Genomic DNA, 17,823 nt, shown 5'->3' on the forward strand with positions numbered 1-17,823 from the left:
GTTAAGTCTTCATTCCTCTTTGAGTATGACACTCCCTTTCCTTAAGGTAGATCTACTTTGCTAATGACTTATTTATATTGCTCGGTTGTCCCATCATCAGAATGGATAGGCAACTCTTTCTTAGGATGCAGCAATGGTCAACATCACCTTTTATGAATCTCCCACTCGCCATCAAAATGACCTCAGAGTGTGTTTTCCAAATGACATTTTTCCATATTGGGTTACCTCGTGTGTTCCATTCCATTCTGAATAGCTCACGTCAGTTTGTTGCAAGCTAATCCTGGACGTTCATTGGCTCCTTTGCAGAGGGAGAAAAGCTCCTTCAATGGAGTCAATACTTGCCACTCTCTCTAATACCCTTCAAAGCTTCCTTGTTACTATGAGTACTATAATACTACAGTGATCCCTCGTTTTTTGCGGGGGATGCGTTCCAAGACCACCCGTGAAAAACAAATTTCCGTGAAGTAGAGGAAAGATATTTTTTAATGTATTTAATGAGTATTTGGACTTTTAAAACCCACCCTTTGCATTAAACAGTCATTCTAGAATGTTTCTCAGCTGGAACTGCATGTGATATCCTACCAGTTTCTTTAATAGAGTACTGTACTGTAGAAGAATTTTATGAATTTTTAATGGATTTAAAAATTTTAATGGATTTAAGCCCCCTTTGAAAACCCGTGAAATAGCGAATCCATGAAAGATGAACCGTGAAGAAGCAAGGGGTCACTGTATAGCAAAATGGCTATAATTGTTGCTTTGTTAATAGATGATTGTTGGTTCAAAAACAAACATTTTAAAATTATCCGAAAGGTGCTTTTTTATTTTTTTTCAAAAAAGCAACTGAACTTTCTGTTTTTTCCTTGAAGAGGTTTCGCTCAGGGATGGGTTCCACTTATCTCCACCACCGATTCACATTGTGATGTTTCGCATGCATGCTCTCGCTCTGTTTGCACACATGTGCATGTCCCCTCACACAATTTTACTTCCACAGCTAAGGAGCTGATCAGCTTCGGGCAAAGAAATAAAGGTCAGTATTAACCCAGGGTGGACGGGAGGGCTTTTTTCACAGCACAGAATGAGGAGAAGGCATCCAAACAAAGTAAAATTGGTTGAAAATTAGAAAAAAAGATAGTGGTGAGCACGGACCAGCACAGACATAACTGGACATGTGACACCAAAATTAAATCACCAGCGGGGCGCTAACAGTTTGGACAATCTGCTAAGAACTGGGAGGAACCTGGTTCTCACCCAAGTGGCTCCTTCAGCTTTCATCACTTAGCAATAGCAATATTATTTAGACTCATATACCACTTCACAGTGCTTTACAGCCCTCTCTAAGTTTTTTAGAGAGAGCAAGCCTATTGTCCCCAACAATCTGGGTCCTCATTTTACTGACCTTGGAAGGATGGAAGGCTAAATTAACCTTGAGCCTACTGAGATTCGATCTGCCAAACTGCTGGTTGCTGGTGATAAATAAATAAGTGGCTTACAGTGTCAGCATATTGCCCAACAATCTGGGTCCTCATTTTACCAACTTTGGAAAGATGGAATATTGAGTTGGTGAGACTCGAACTGTCAGATTGCTGGCAGCTGGCAGTTAGCAGAAGTAGCTTGCAGTACTGCACTCCAACCACTGCACCACCAAGGCTCTTCCCTGTTCTTCCTAGATTTTCCTTGTGCTTTCTTTTTTTAAAGAGGAAACACAAGTGATTTACTAAAAGTCAAGGCAGGACATAGACACCAAGTGTCTCCCAATTTTCCGAAAGCCTTATTTAATCTGTGAAATGGATTTCCATATGGCAGATGTATTATAAGAGCCGTGGTGGTACAGTATTTAGAATGCAGTATTGCAGGCTACTTCTGCTAACTGCCAGCTGCCAGCAATTTGGCAGTTGGAGTGTTACCAAGTCATAAGAATATAAGAACATAAGAAGAGCCATGCTGAATCAGGCCAAAGCCCATCGAGTCCAGCATTCTGTGTCACACAGTGGCCCACCAATTGTACGTGGGGATCTTGAGCAGAAAGAGAAGGCAAAACCCTCCCTTTCACTTGACCCCCAACAAATGGTACCCAAGAGAATCCTGCCTGCCTCAACCAACAGAGGCAGTACTTGGACATCTGTTTCAATAACCTCCGATACACTTGGTTAGTGTAACTCATTCTTCCATCCTTCCAAAGTTGGTAAAATGAGGACCCAGATTATTGGCCAATATGCTAATACTGTAAGGGGACGGAAGGCACTCTAGTGCACTTGTACTCACCCCTTACTGACCTCTTAGGAATATGGATAGGTCAACCATAGATAATCTAAGGGTAAAGTGTTGGGGGTTTGGGGATGACACTATGGAGTCCAGTAATGGGTTCCACGCTTTGACAACTCGGCTACTGAAGTCGTATTTTTTACAGTCAAGTTTGGAGCGGTTAACAGTGTTCCCTCTAATTTTTTTGGGGGGGTGGGGGTGGAAAAGTATAGTGTCTGAGCGGCAGTCCCTTCGGGACTGGGCGGCACAGAAATAATAAATAAATAAACAAACAAACAAACAAACAAACACCCCACCCTGTTTTGCCTCAGAGAATTTCAAAATAAAATACTGTACTGTGTGTCTATAACAGTGAGCTCATAATGGGGCAACTCTATCAATATCAAAATGCCACTTAAATGGTTGAGCTAGTTTCAAACTAGATTTTGATTTTCTTTCTCTCTTCCTTACTCCCATTCTTTTTCTTTCTCTTTTCCTTCCTCTCTTTTTTCTATCTGTTTCTCTCTCTTCCTCTCTTCCTCTCTTCCTCTCTCTCTCCTTCCCTCTCACTCTTTCCCTCTCGGCTTCTGGGCAGGTTTGGAAAACTCTGAGTTGATGATGATTTTTAAGTGAGCAATTGCTCACTGCTTAGCTTAGAGGGAACTATGGCGGTTAATATGAAGTTTAAATCTGTTGTGTGCTCTTGTGTTGTTGTGGTTGAAGCTGAAGTAGTCGCCGACAGGCAGGATGTTGCAGCATATGATCTTGTGGGCAATACTTAGATCTTGTTTAAGACATCTTAATTCTAGACGTCATAGTTCTAGACTTTCTATCTATCTATCTATCTATCTATCTATCTATCTTTCTATCCATCCATCTATCTATCTGTTGTGAGCCGCCCCGAGTCTTCAGAGAGGGGCGGCATACAAATCCAAATAATAAATAAATAATAAATAAAATAAATATCTATCTATCTATCTATCTATCTATCTATCTATCTATCTATCTATCTATCTATCTATTTTATATGCTGCCCAACTCCCAAAGGACTCTGGGCAGCGTATCATTAACTTTTTCAGTGTATCATTGGCTTTTTCAACGTATCATTAGCTGTTCCAAGCTTATAATATTGCATTTTATGTTTTTCTTCATTGTTTGGTAAGTTCTCCTAGTGACTAACATTTCCTGATCCTAAATGCACCATGGGATGAATTCTCTTCAGATGTCTTGCCTTCAATATAATTAAATAATTGAAAGCTGGTGAGGCTACAATGTTCTGGTAAAAATCTTACACAATGAAAAAAGACTAGTCACATTTCATAACAAAGTAAAGTGGTACTCCACCCATAACAATATTAAGGACATTCTCTTCTTTTTTAAATGTTCCTTAAAACAACTGCTTTAAAAAATTAACAGGCTGATGGAATACAAAGACATTCTTAGGAAGGAACAACACTGGAGTTCCTTTCATGAGTGGGATACCGCCAGGACAGTATTTGAAACATTTCAATGCAGTGTTGCAACTGCAAGAAAAACAGGTACTTTTAGATGCTTTTAAAAATCTGCAGTGACTTCCTTTTCTTCTCAGATTTATTTCTTTATTGGTTTGTTTAAATCTAGCAGGAATCGAGTTAAAATTAATTGTGTCCACTTTCCAAATTTTATATTTGTGCATTGAAATTCCCTTTGTTTAAAAAAAAAACCTAATTTCCTTCTTATAATTCCCCCAAAGGTGCTTGAATGGCAGCACAGAACAGCCTTGCAATGCTTCATTTAGAAATTAACACTTGTGACCAGTGAAGGGCTACAAAATTTTTACGACCACACAGTGGGCATGGCTTATGCGTTTTCTTTCAACATCTTTCAGTGCAAATTGGGTGCTCTGGGATGGAGCTCCATTTTTCATTTTATTTTTATTATTTATTTATTTATTTTGTCCAATACACAATGAGGGTTTTAGTGTGTGTGTGTGTGTATATATATATACATACATATATACATATATACATATATACATACATATATACATATATACATACATATATACATATATACATACATATATACATATATACATACATACATACATACATACATACATACATACATACATATATGTTTTCGTAGATTTTCACGGGTATATGTATATAGATTGTTCTGAGTTCGGGTTTTGCCCCATGTAATATTTTGAATGTCTATGCGACGTTTCGGTGAAATCACATTCACCATCATCAGGCTGAAGTTATAAGCTTCATGCTGCTGTAAATATAGTAAATATAACACTATGGAGTCCGGTAATGAGTTCCACGCTTCGACAACTCGGTTACTGAAGTCATATTTTTTACAGTCAAGTTTGGAGCGGTTAATATTAAGTTTAAATCTGTTGTGTGCTTTTGTGTTGTTGTGGTTGAAGCTGAAGTAGTCGCCGACAGGCAGGATCAGCATATGATCTTGTGGGCAATACTTAGATCTTGTCTAAGGCGTCTTAGTTCTAGGCTTTCTAGGCCCAGGATTGAAAGTCTAGTCTCGTAGGGTATTCTGTTTCGAGTGGAGGAGTGAAGGGCTCTTCTGGTGAAGTATCTTTGGACATTTTCAAGGGTGTTGATGTCTGAGATGCAACATGGGTTCCAAATGGATGAGCTGTATTTGAGGATGGGTCTGGCAAAAGTTTTGTAAGCTCTAGTAAGTAGTGTGAGATTGCCAGAGCAGAAGCTACGTAGGGTTAGGTTTACAACTCTTGAAGCCCACCCCTGCTTGGGACCATGGAATTCCTGTTTCGAAATATTTTGCTACAAATTACTAATCAATATATTAGGAAAATAAAGTTATTAAGGGGATTCTTTGGAAAGCCAAAATCTTAAACCAAATTTTTTCTTATATTTTAGATATGTACATTTGGCCTTTTCATTTAGCCGCCCCGAGTCTGCGGAGAGGGGCGGCATACAAATCCAATGAATGAATAAATAAATAAATAAATAATCTACAATAAATTATTATCTTGAGGGCCCTGAATTTTTTTAAAAAAATATTCTGTTTCATCTCTTAAGTATCCCATCCCTGCTTTAGAACTTAAAAGGAAATAAAACTTTTCTAGTCCCAATCCCAGCAGTGTGGCAAACATTCTCTTTTTGAGTTCTATGAATCATAACATATAACGGTTGGAATAGATTTGGGTAAAATCTTGTCCAAGCCTCTGCCCAATGCAGGAATTCTCTGCAACAACATTCCTACAGATTGCAGTCCAGACTCATTTTAAATATCTTCACTGTAGCAGAATCCCCACCACCTCCTGGGCAGTCTGTTTCATTACTGATTATCTCTTATCGCTAAATTTCCCTCCTCCCCCCTCTGGTATATAATTGAAATTGAAGTCTTATTTCCTTGTGAATTTTACACAACAGTTATTGGTTTTTCTCATTTTTCCATGACAATCCTAAAGATTTCTGAGGATAGTTATTGTGTTTCCTAACAACCTTGTCTTCTGCAAGCTGAAAATAGTCAAAGCCTCTGATTGTCCTCCTAGGTCAGTGATGGCGAACCAGGTGGCATGCAAAGTCATATCTTCTGGCAGGCAAGCCGTTGCCCTAGCTCAGCTCCAACGTGCATGGGTGTGCCAGCCAGCTGATTTTTGGCTTGCACAGAGGTTCTGGGAAGGTGTTTTTGGCTTCCAGAGAGCCTCTGGGGGGATGGGGGAAGGGTTTTTTACCCTCCCCAGGCTCCAGGGAAACCTTTGGAGTCTGGGGAGGGCGAAACACGAGCCTACTGGGCCCACCAGAAGTTGGGATATAGACCATTTCTGGCCTCCAGAGGGCCTCCATGAGACTGGGGAAGCTGTTTTCGCCCTCCCCAGGCACTGAATTATGGGTGTGGGCACTTGCGCATGCATGATAGCATGTGTGCATAGGCTTTCAGCACCCAAGGGGAAAAAAAGTCGCCATCACTGTCCTAGGTTTTTCCTTCCAAGTATCATAACGCCTCCCTTACTCTTTTTCAGACGTGCTCAAATTTGCAAGGTCTTTCCCAAAATGAGGTGTTTGATACTGCAAATCTGATAGACGTATTTTTAACTCTCATTCAAGTCATTTATTTCGTTGACTAAAACTTGTGGATGATACTCAATACTTCCTTCCATGGATATATACTCACTGGATACAATTGTCCTGTTCTGAACCCATCCCATTAACTTCTGCTTTTATTACATCTTTTCTCCAAGGTGGAGCTGTTTTCAAATGGACCAATGAAATAATCAGAACAAGAAGAAAATGGCAACAAAGCATTAAAGCATTAGTGAGGAAGCATCAGTTTACCCTGAAAAGGTTTATAATTTCAGGATGTTGTGGAAAAATTTATGTGTTTGTTTGTTTGTTTGTTATTATTAGAATTGGAAAGGACCTTGCAGGTCATTGTCCAACCCCCTGCTGGTGCAAGAGACCCTACATTATGCTAGTCCAATAGCAGTCCAGTCTTTTCTTGAAGGTCACTAGTGTTAGAGCGGTCACCACCTCTGCGGGCAAGCCATTCCACTGGTTGATCACTCTCACAGTCAGAAAGTTCCTCCTTATTTCCAAGTTGAATATCTATCTATCTATCTATCTATCTATCTATCTATCTATCTATCTATCTATCTATCTATCTATCTATCTATCGGATTTGTATGCCGCCCCCCGCCGCAGACTCGGGGAAGCTAACAACAATGATAAAAAACAACATGTAACAATCCAACTTAATAAAACAACTAAAAACCCTTATTATAAAAATCAAACATACGCACAAACATACCATACATAACTTGTAATGGCCTAGGGGAAGGAATATCCTAACTCCCCCATGCCTGGCGACAAAGGTGGGTCTTGAGTAATTTGCGAAAGACAAGGAGGATGGGGGCCATTCTAATCTCTGGGGGGAGTTGATTCCAGAGGGCTGGGGCTGCCACAGAGAAGGCTCTTCCCCTGGGGCCCGCCAAATGACATTGTTTGGTTGATGGGACCCAGAGAAGGCCAATTCTGTGGGACCTTATCGGCCGCTGGGATTCGTGCGGTAGAAGGTGGTTCCGGATGTATTCTGGCCCAATGCCATGTAGGGCTTTAAAGGTCATTACCAACACTTTGAATTGTGACCAGAAACCGATCAGCAGCCAGTGCAGGTTGCGGAGTGTTGCAGAAACATGGGCGAATCTAGGAAGCCCCACGATGACTCTTGCGGCCGCATTCTGCATGATCTGAAGTTTCCGAACACTTTTCAAAGGTAGCCCCATGTAGAGAGCGTTGCAGTAATCGAACCTTGAGGTGATGAGGGCATGAGTGACTGTGAGCAATGACTCCCTGTCCAAATAGGGCCGCAACTGGTGCACCAGGCGAACCTGAGCAAATGTCCTCCTCGCCACAGCCGAAAGATGATGTTCCAATGTCAGCTGTGCATTGAGGAGGACGCCCAAGTTGCGGGCCCTCTCTGAGGGGGTAAATAGTTCTCCCCCCAGGATAATGGATGGACAGATGGAATTGTCCTTCTTGGGAGGCAAGACCCACAGCCACTCCGTCTTGTCTGGGTTGAGTTTGAGTTTGTTGACACCCATCCCGGCCCCAACAGCCTCCAGGCACCGACACATCACTTCCACTGCTTCTCCTTCGACAGCTTCCAACTCTTGCTCCTTGTCTGACTCTCTGGTGCTTTGGAAAATAATGTGTTCCCCTCCTCCCTGTGGCAACCTCTCAAATATTTGTAGACTGCTATCATGTCCCCACCGGACCTCCTCTTTGCTAGATGCCCAATTCCTGCAACCTTTCTTCGTATGTTTTAGTTTCTAGTCCCTTTATCATTCTGGCTGCTCTCTTCTACACTTTTTCTAAAGTATCAATGTCTCTTTTGTAGTGTGGTGGCCAAAACTGAATGCAGTATTCTAGGTGTGGTCTGACTAGGGCATTATAGAGTGGTATTAGCACCTCCCTTGCCTTGGAGTGTATTCCTCTGTTTATGCAGTTTAAGATGTGTATTCTGCTGCCTGGAATATTTAGAAAAGTTGGGTTGGGAGAGACAACCAAGTTAGTTATTTAAATATGTCTAGTTAAACTATTATACACTTCTAAAGCTATTGAGTGAACGAGAAGCAAAAGGTAAAGCAATATAATGTACTGGATACATTGCACAGAAAAAAATTACTGCATATAACACAGCTTATTTGATAATAGAATGGCCACCTAAAATCAAACTGAAAACAAAACAATAGAACTGCCTGGAGAGACAGGAATGTTTTTTATTGAAATCAAAAAGACATTAAGATGGGTATCAAGAATGCTTCCCTATTAAAGCATGCTTCTACCTCATTTTAAATGCTTTCACTTCTTCCATGAATGATAACAAATACCTTTCAGCCAGCATCATCTTTAGCAATAATTCTGTTGTGCAATGCAAAATGTCTACTCATGTCTATATCAAATATTTGGAATTGCTTTGGATGGGAAGCATTATAGAGCTGTCAGTAAATAAAATATCAAAACCAACTGAATGGAGACCATTACAAAATATTCTTCTCATAGCAATACCACAAAACATCAAAACAAGCATTGCTGATCTGGATCTTTCAGAAGTTTCTTCCTCACCTGAAATTAAAGGAGCAACAAAATAAGACAAAAACAGTATTTGTGGGATCATGCATAATGTTCATATACAAATATAAACCTACACAGTCTGGGAAGTATAATGAATTGTGACTCCTATGTATACAAATGCAGTAAAATATGATTATATGCCTGGCATATAGAGAAGTCCATAGTTCCATTCTATGCTTTAGATTAACACATACACACACAGAATTAGATATTTTGCATGGACTGCAGAAAAAACAATTACTGCCAACCTGCCTTCCATTGAGGACTTGTATACTGTACACGTCAAAAAGAGGGTGGAGAAAATATTTACTCACATCCTGGACTTAAATTGTACCCTGAAAATGATGCTATAGAGAACTGCACACAATATTATTGACAGATTACCATCCAACTATATTTGAAGACCTCTAGCAAAAAAAAGAATTTACTACTTAATGTAACAGTCTGTTCCACTAGCTGTTTGACTAGCATATTTGGGCAGGAAGTTCCTTAATGTCTTCATTTTACCTTACACTTTGTATATTCAGATTGCATATTGTATGGCTACTGACCAGGAATAGTAAAAAGGCTTAAAGTCTCTTAGACTTTTTTTTTTAGACTGAAGTAATTTATTTGAAATCAGTAGATCTTATTTTTTAAATTAGGATTTATAGTATGCATGTAAATATTATTTATAATATAATATATCAAAATTTATTGTGAGATTCAAATATTAAAAATGTGCAGAGATAATCAATTTGAAAAAGATGATTTTTGGACAGGTAGCATTAATAACATTAATCATAGCAGACCTGGATTACAAATATTTAACATGGGCTGCTTATGTCTAAAATAGAATATTATTCTGAAGTTTCAATTTTTTGATCGAATCAAATAATCCAATTAAATTATGATGACAGTGCTTCTATAAAAGTTTCATCTGATAATAATTTCCAAAATTACTTCAGTTACAGATTAACAACAAAAAATGTTAAAGGGTTAAATAAGGTTCAGGAGGGAAGTGTTTTTAATAGGGAAGTGAACACAAGAACAAGGGGACACAATCTGAAGTTAGTTGGGGGAAAGATCAAAAGCAACGTGAGAAAATATTATTTCACTGAAAGAGTAGTAGATCCTTGGAACAAACTTCCAGCAGACGTGGTTGGTAAATCCACAGTAACTGAATTTAAACATGCCTGGGATAAACATATATCCATTGTAAGATAAAATACAGGAAATAGTATAAGGGCAGACTAGTTGGACCATGAGGTCTTTTTCTGCCGTCAGTCTTCTATGTTTCTATGTTTCTAAAAAATTACCAGCTCAAACAAAGTTAAACTGAAGTATTTAGATACAAATTATTTTAATCCCATTGATACGATGGTATCTTTTAGATTTAAACCACCCTCAAAACATCTGCATTGTACTGAATATATGTATGAACATTAAGCAATAAAAGGACATATGGCTCCAGATCATCTATTTCACTGAAACTTATCATATGCTCTATATAATTCATACAACTTTTTCCAAAAATATGTCTCATGTTAGCAGTAATTGAGAACCTCTTCTAGTTGTACTTGAGGAGAAGAATGTCCTGGCACTAATCTGTAACTATGGGGTGTGAGTACATGTATGAGAACAGCATACACTACTGGTGTAAGAAAACAAAAATCAGCAGAGAGAATTTTTTTTGAGACCATGATTTTTTCTTGTTAATATTTCTTTAGGTACTTGCCATAAGGCCATGACCCAAGGCTGCATGGGAAATGCAAAACTGACCCTAATTACTCCACTGAAATTAACACAATTCTTCCCTTGATTTTTAGTATACAAAAAATGTTAATGTGCCTACAACAGTGACGGCGAACCTATAGCACAGGTTGCATGTAGAGCCATATCTGCTGGCACGCGAGCCCTTGCCCTAGCTCTGCCCCTATGTGCATGTGTGTGGCGGCCAGATGATTTTTGGCTTGCACAGAGGCTCTGGGAGGGCGTTTTTGGCTTCCAGAGAGCTTCCAGAGAGATGGTGGAGGGCAGGGGTAGGCAAAGTTGGCTCTTTTGTGACTTGTGGACTTCAGCTCCCAGAATTCCTGAGCTAATCATGCTAGCTCGGGAATTCTGGGAGTGGAAGTCCACAAGTCTTAAACTCGTCCAATTTGAAGACCTCTGGTGGAGGGTCTTCAGAGAGGGACACCCCGAGTCTTTGGAGAGGGGCGGCATACAAATCTAATAAATGGATAAATTATACAAATAAATACAAATCTAATAAATAATAAATTATTATTATTATTATTATTATTATTATTATTATTATTATTTTACCCTTCCTCAGCTCCAGAGAAACCTTTGGAGTCTGGAGAGGGCAAAACACGAACCTGGGCCCACCAGAGGTTGGGTAACAGGCCGTTTCCAGCCTACAGAGGGCCTCCGGGGAGCAGGGGAAGCTGTTTTTGCCATCTCCAGGCATTGAATTATGGGTGTGGGCAGGGGTGGGCTGCTGCCCGGATGGGGGGGGACTCAGTGGGGTAGCAAAAATGGAGCTCCACCCCAGAGCACTCAATTTTTACTGAGAGGTAAAAGAAAATTCAGGGCATCCTGCATAAGCCAGTGTGGTAGTAAAAACTTTTGGTAGCCCTTCATTGGGTGTGGACACTCGTGCATGTGCGATAGCACGCATATATGCTCTTTCGGCACCTGAGGGAAAAACGTTTCGCCTTCGCTGGCCTAGAGGAAATAGTAAGAAAAAAAGTTTTCTAACTGATTTCATATGAAATTAATGCAATAATCAATAGTAAAACAATTCTATGAGTGTTGCATTATCTCTCTAGTAGGAATCACATCTTGGTTAGCAAAATATGTAGAAGACTATGCAGACACATTATCAGAAATGGGGCATGACAAGTCTTACGAGATGGGACATAGTAGACAATGGCCACTGCCTTGTTTTCCTTGTACTGACATATTTCTTCAGTATAAGAGGGCCGTGGCAGACATAAAGAGGTTAAGAGATACTCTTGTTTTAACAGAAAAAGGAGAAATAACTAAACAAGGATGCCAACATACCTGGCTCGGTAAATTTGCACACACACTTGAAGTTACAGCTGATGACTCTTCAGTGCGATAAAGGCAACTTATAGCAGTCTAAGGAACCAAGACATTCCAGAAATTCCAATTATGTTGATAAGAAGGGAACCAAATAACAAAGTTCCAAAGAGAAAAGATTTTTTTTTTAAAGGAGGTGATGCAGAAGGCTGGCAAGCAGAGGATTCGTGAAGCATTCCATATTTTTTGTATAGAGCGCTGGTGAGACCACAGTTGGAATACTGTGTTCAGTTCTGGAGACCTCACCTACAAAAAGATATTGATAAAATTGAACGGGTCCAAATACGGGCTACAAAGGTCTTAAACATAAAACGTATCAGGAAAGACTTAATGAACTCAATCTGTATAGTCTGGAGGACAGAAGGGAAAGGGAGGACATGATCGAAACATTTAAATATGTTAAAGGGTTAAATAAGGTCCAGGAGGGAAGTGTTTTTAATAGGAAAGTGAACACAAGAACTAGGGGACACAATCTGAGGTTAGTTGGGGGAAGGATCAGAAGCAATGTGAGAAAATATTATGTTACTGAAAGAGTAGTAGATGCTTGGAACAAACTTCCAGCAGACGTGGTTGGTAAATTCACAGTAAATGTATTTAAACATGCATGGGATAAACATGTATCCATCCTAAGATAAAATATAAGAAATAGTATAACGGCAGACTAGATGGACCAGGAGGTCTTTTTCTGCCATCAATCTTCTATGTTTCTATGCCAAAGCAATTTAGAAGGGCCAAAACACCCCCCAAATGTTGCTGACCATATCACGCTTAGAATCATAAACTTGGAGGAGGGTCAATTAGGCCATTAAATGTCATCTCTTAGCCTGGTACTAGAATCCAAACTAAACAAATGATTGTTGAGTTTTTCTAAAGAGATATGGTGAAGAGGCACTCTCCCAAATGTTTATTAACATTCAAACAAAATCTGCATTCCTGCAACTTCACACCATTATTTCAACAAACTGGACTGACAGAGAACAGACCAGGACTATTTCTTGTATGGAAGGCCCTACTATAACTCCCAATGCCTGTCTTCTATTCCCAATGCTAAAGACATCAGTTCCCTCAACTTTGCACAAATTAAGTTTCCACAAACTGATTCTGTTTCCACAAATCTGAACATCCACAATGCCCCTCTCTGGACATCTTCCCATTAGTCTGATTTTCCCCCCCACATGGCTTCCTTGAACTTCTGACAACTTTTAGTGGTTTGAAATCATTTTTTGACTGGCAATGCCTGAGATGTTTGGTCTTCTAAGCACAAGCTTGACCAGGATACAAATGAAATTACATACTTTGCATAATGTTATTAAAAGTATTGTGGTAACTGTGTTCCACAAATACATAAGGGCCATTTGGGTTCTTCTCTTATGACACAATTACAGTGATACCTCGTCTTACAAATGCCTCGTCATACAAACTTTTCGAGATACAAACCCGAGGTTTAAGATTTTTTTGCCTCTTCTTACAAACTATTTTCACCTTACAAACCCACTGCCGCCACTGGGATGGCCCACCTCCAGACTTCCGTTGCCAGCGAAGCACCCGTTTTTGTGCTGCTGGGATTCCCCTGAGGCTCCCCTCCATGGGAAACCCCACCTCCGGACTTCCGTTGCCAGTGAAGTGCTCATTTTTGCGATGCTGAGATTCCCCTGCTGGGATTCCCCTGCAGCATCGCAAAAACACAGAAGTCCAGAGGTGGGGTTTCCTATGGAGGGGAGCCTCATGGGAATCCCAGCAGCACAAAAACGGGCGCTTCGGCTGGCAAAAGGGGTGAATTTTGGGCTTGCACGCATTAATCGCTTTTCTATTGATTCCTATGGGAAACACTGTTTCGTCTTACAAACTTTTCACTTAAGAACCTCATCCCGGAACCAATTAAGTTTGTAAGACAAGGTATCACTGTACAGTACTTCTATATTTAAGCAGGCTTTTTTTGGGGGGGGGATATGTAAAAGTAGCATTTTTTATAGAAGACCATGTTCTTTTAAAGAAAACTATGAAGCCTCACCTGATGAAAATAATTTAAAAACAGTAACTGCAAAGTGAGAAGTGAAGTTGCCATGAAGGATGGGGAGTTCCTCACAAAGCTTTGGTTACTCAAGATCCTTTTCTTTCTTCCCAAGAAAAAAATGCCTTCTAAACAGATTTCTAAAATGAGATTTGTAGCTTGCCCTTCACAAGATTTTCTGCCTGTGGATACAGGGCCAGGATAAACCATTAACCAGCTTTGACTGAATCTTCAGCTGAGAGGAAGTAAGGAGAGATTATGATCACATTGCTGAGCACAAAAGGAAATGATAGGCCAAAGAATGAAAAGTGGAATGACATATTTCACAAATAACGCCGATAAAATATTTTACTGTATCAGCTAAGTGAATCATTCCCTCCCTGGCCCTTTAAAATGCAGTCTTTCTGACTCTTGGTCAGATAAGGGAGTAAGACAAAATGCCTGTGCAGTGCTCTTGAGTTTTCTTAATTAACCTGGTTTTCTTCTTCCTCTGAGTGTTTTCCCCTTCCCCCCTTTAACACATCTCCAAATCAGACAGACAGAACTTCAGAATGGAAACACATACTTTTGTATTCATTTAACTTCTTCTCATATATTTGTTATGCGGTCTTGTAAAAGGCCACCTGCCACAGGAGAGGACGCCTGAGACATGACTGAGGAGCTGAAGGTATATAATTCAAAATGGTCAAGCACAGGGAACAAAATAGGTCAGAGTGGCCGGGAGACTTAAAGGCCAGGAAAAGCAACAGTTAAGAGGGAAGAGAGGAGACTCAGCTTGCTGAAAAGCCAAGCTACTCACACTTGCATAAGGAGGCAGAGGACGAAGTTTCTAAGGCCTGGCTCTTCTCATGCCAATTGAATTAGGCCAGTTGATCTTTTATTTAAAATCAAGACTGCATTGTTAAGAGTTGTTGCATGTCAGTCTCGGGGAAAAGACATTTTCTGCTTGGCTGGTTTATGGACTAATTAACTGCATTCCCGAATCGTGTGACTAGTGGTATTGAGTTGAATGAATGAGAAGATATTTGCAAGTAACTGTGCGCCAGTGGCGGCCCTATTTGGACAGGGAGTCAATTCTTACAGTCATTCAGGCCCTTATCGAGGTTTGATTACTGCAATGCTCTCTACATGGGGCTGCCTTTGAAGAGTGTTTAGAGACTGCAAATTGTGCAAAATTGAATTGAATTGAATTGAATTTATTAGATTTGTATGCCGCCCCTCTCCGAAGACTTGAGGCGGCTCACAACAAGACAATAATACAATACAATACAAATCTAAGGTTAAAATTTAAACTAAATTAAAATACATGTATAAAAACCCATTAATTACACAGTCATACAAACTCGGTCCAGCTGATTAGAGAAAAAGAGGGGGTTAATCCCCCCATGCCTGGCAGCAAAGATTGGTCTTTAGCATTTTGCGGAAGGTGAGGAGGGTAGGGGCAGTTCGAATCTCCAGGGGGAATTGATTCCAGAGGGCCGGGGCCACCACAGAGAAGGCTCTTCCCCTGGGTCTTGCCAGACGGCATTGTTTAGTTGACAGGACCCGGAGAAGGCCAACTTTGTGGGACCTAATCCGCTGCTGGGATTCGTGCAGCAGTAGGCGGTCTCGTAGGTAAAATACAGCTGTGCAAGCTGTTGTGGGTCTCCCAAGATCTGCCCACATTTCAATATCACTCTGTGAGCTGCATTGGTTGCCAATTGGTCTGTGGGCACAATTCAAAGTGCTGGTTATGACCTACAAAGCCCTATATGGCTTAGGACCAGACTATCTATGGGACTGTCTCTTACCTCATGCATCCCAGCAGCCAGTTAGGTTCCACAGAGTCAGCCTTCTCCAGGTCCCGTTGGCTAGCCCAGTGTTTCCCAACCTTGGCAACTTGAAGATATCTGGACTTCAACTCCCAGAATTCCCCAGCCAGCGAACGCTAGTGGAATATATGTGAATATTTTCAAACAGATGCAAAATCTGTTTCCAAAAATAGGACCAGCACACATTTGCTATACATTGAAAATAGATTTTAAACCATAAATGAAGGGTTGGTTCTGTCTTCAGTATGGATTCTAGTGAGATTCTGCTGTTTCAATCAGATTTATTGGATTTATTACTTGTTCTGGAGGGTATGTGATGATTTTACCTACTCAATGTCATTTTGCCTACTCTAGGAGCTGCCAGACTTGGTCAATCCCTAATCAAGTATAGAACATATTGACCACTCTCCTCTATTGCCCCTGCCACTCAATCTCCACAATTTGTCAGTTGTGCTTATTTGGACACATGTTCAGTGCTTCTTCATTGCAGAAGATTACTAGATATGACACCTAAAACACGATCTAAGTATTGCCCACAAGATCACATGCTGCAACGTCCTGCCTGTCAATGACTACTTCAGCTTCAACCGCAACAACACAAGAGCACACAACAGATTCAAACTTAATATTAATCGCTCCAAGCTTAACTGTAGCAATCAAGTTGTCAAAACGTGGAACTCATTACCGGACTCAGTAGTGTCAACTCCTAACCCCCAACATTTCTCCCTTAGACTATCCACGATTGACCTCTCCAGGTTCCTAAGAGGTCAGTAAGGGGCGTACATAAGTGCACTAGTGTGCCTTTCATTCCCTGTCCAATTGTCTCTCCTTATCTCATATATCATATATCTTTTCTTCCTTTCATATATCTTCTCCTCTATTTTTATATCTCTTCTTTATATATAATACTTGATGTCTATTATCTTCAATATGTATTGTGTATTGATAAAAATAATAAAAATAATAAAAATAAAATAAAGTAAAAAATATATCCATGTCCACAAATAGCTGGAATGGCAAAGCATCTCTGCATCTGCAACCTCCTTGTTCAGCAAACAAACAGATAGTTAAACCAGCTTTTATGGTATCTATTCACCCAGTTTTTCCTATCCCAGTCCCTTAAGAACAATGTTACATATTTGTTTGTTGGTTTATCCCTTGCAGGCAAGTGACCCTTAATGGAAGGGGAAGAAAGCCAATGGAATCCACCAATCACTTTTCTTAACTGGTCCTGCATGAAAACAGTAAGTTCGGAGCACTTGCCAACCTCAGTATTGAGGTGAATTAGGGAATCAACTTCACAATAAGGGCAATGCAATTTATGTTGGCAGACTTTTGTGCCAGCTCATACGCTGGAGGAAAGGAGTTTAATGCTGCCATCTGGCAGCACCTTAAATTAAACTATCATTTCCTGAACAACAATGAAGTCTTAGAAGGAACTTTCCAAACTTAGGTGCCACCACTTAGCTTGTATTATACCTCACCCTAGTGAGTAAAAGAGTGAATTTTGTGCCTGCTCCACCGTCTCCTTGTTCTGATTCTTTATCTTTAAGCTGGATCACCCTTTCAACCAGAGATTGCCTTCAAAGGGAGGACTAGCCTATATAAAATGAGATGCTTATGTGGCTAATTAATTTGCAGGGAATGAAATTGTTTTTTTCACAGGAAGATCAATGGAAAAGCCAAATGGGAGGTGGAACTGCTTTAGATAAGAAGACGGTCATCCAGCTTTGATTCTTCACAAGAGGAGATTTGGGCAAATATAATACACATCTGAACTATCCAAAGTTTGTTTTAAGCTGGTAACTTCAAATTTTAATGAAATAGCCTGTGAATTTATGGCTTCCCCATTTTATGTTTTAATCATGCATTTATAGACAAAGGGCAACATCCAACAATTTGCATATAAGCCCTGTTCAGCCATTCAAATATCAAAACATGAGACATTCTCTCAGTCTACATTTCTTCTAAGAATACCAAAACAGGGCTTCATAAGATAAAAGGTAGCATGGCACACCAGACACAACAGGAGAATTCACAGGGAAAGTCGAAAGTCAAAGGGAAACCACAA

This window comes from Erythrolamprus reginae, chromosome 1 (genome assembly GCF_031021105.1).
Source record: "Erythrolamprus reginae isolate rEryReg1 chromosome 1, rEryReg1.hap1, whole genome shotgun sequence".
NCBI lineage: Eukaryota > Metazoa > Chordata > Lepidosauria > Squamata > Dipsadidae > Erythrolamprus > Erythrolamprus reginae.